We start from the raw sequence: 1,234 nt of genomic DNA on the forward strand, positions 1-1,234 counted from the left end.
TCAGCCAGTAAAGTTTGCTGGCTGCTGTTTTCCAAATTAAAAAACAAAGAAAAAGAAAAAGAAAAAAGAACAGAAAAGGCAGAATTTAAACAGTTCATTGTTTTTACATGTTTTATTTTAATGTTGCATTAGAGGCATGGAAAGCATTTTGAGGTTTGTGCTCTAGAAAGGTTATGCGTGGCTGAAAGACTTTTGCAAAGTAATTATAAAGTTGGATGGATCCTCCATCTGTGATAGGAAGAGGCTAGAAACCAGGCAGACTCTCCAGAGATTTCCTTGTGAAAGATGAATTATACAGCCAGATCACGAGCCCTGGTAACATATAAATAAGTCTCTTTCTTCAAATCACATTTTTAGAAGATAGCCTTTTATGTTGTGGCTTTTTATAAAAATTAATTGATGTTGGGACATTTCTAGAACCCATCATCCTAAGAAAAAAAGGCTTCATCTACAACTTGCCCCCATATTTGCATCTTGACCCTGTCTCAATGGTATTAGAGGTCTCGTCACAGGGTAAGAATCAATGCAAATGCAATCTGCAAATACAAGAAAACACCACGCCTGTTAGACAGCAAGTGCCCAGATTAAATGTTGAATGAATGAATGAATTGCTAAACGAAAGAACGAATGAAACAGTTCAACAGTGAAGCAATGAGTTGTATTAGCAGAAAGCATATTTCACTTGGGAATAATAAGAGATGACTTTCCAGATAATATTTAACCTAAGAGTTAGCTTTGCGCAGTGGCAGTATCGTAGCCAATGAGGTTTATCTGATGTGCGATTATTGCTAATTAACCTAAGAGTTATTATTTCCCCATATAACAAGCCAGGAGGTTATGGAAACCTCTCCCCTTAACAGGCATAGTACAATATCACAGACATTCACAGGTATTTGATAGCAGACAAAAGGCACCTGAGCAAAAGGCACCCATGAAGTCAATCTGCCTTGCAAAGAGTTGTATCTGCAGCATTCCCAGAAGTAATCTGCTCACTTCCAGTGGTAGGACACCTTCTTTAACCAGTAATTCCGTTTTTCTGAAATGAGGAAAATTAAACCCTGACTTTTCTAAGCCAATATTTAAAAGCAAGACTCTAGGACCTGTTCCTGTATATGATTTCCTTCTATCTCCAACCTATGCTGTCAAGTTTTGGGATGTGGATAAGCTGTAAAGGTCCTTGCTTCCCCATCCCCCCCCCCAAGCCTGACCTTGAGAGGCTCTCTGCTTCTGCTAT

General features: G+C 38.7%; 1 pseudogene; it reads left to right on the top strand.

Moving 5' to 3' along the window:
- Positions 1–731: 731 nt before the first annotated feature.
- On the top strand, positions 732–861 carry LOC125103348 (uncharacterized; annotated as a pseudogene).
- The last annotated feature ends 373 nt before the right edge of the window (positions 862–1,234 follow it).

This window comes from Lutra lutra, chromosome 6 (genome assembly GCF_902655055.1).
Source record: "Lutra lutra chromosome 6, mLutLut1.2, whole genome shotgun sequence".
Classification (NCBI taxonomy): Eukaryota; Metazoa; Chordata; class Mammalia; order Carnivora; family Mustelidae; genus Lutra; species Lutra lutra.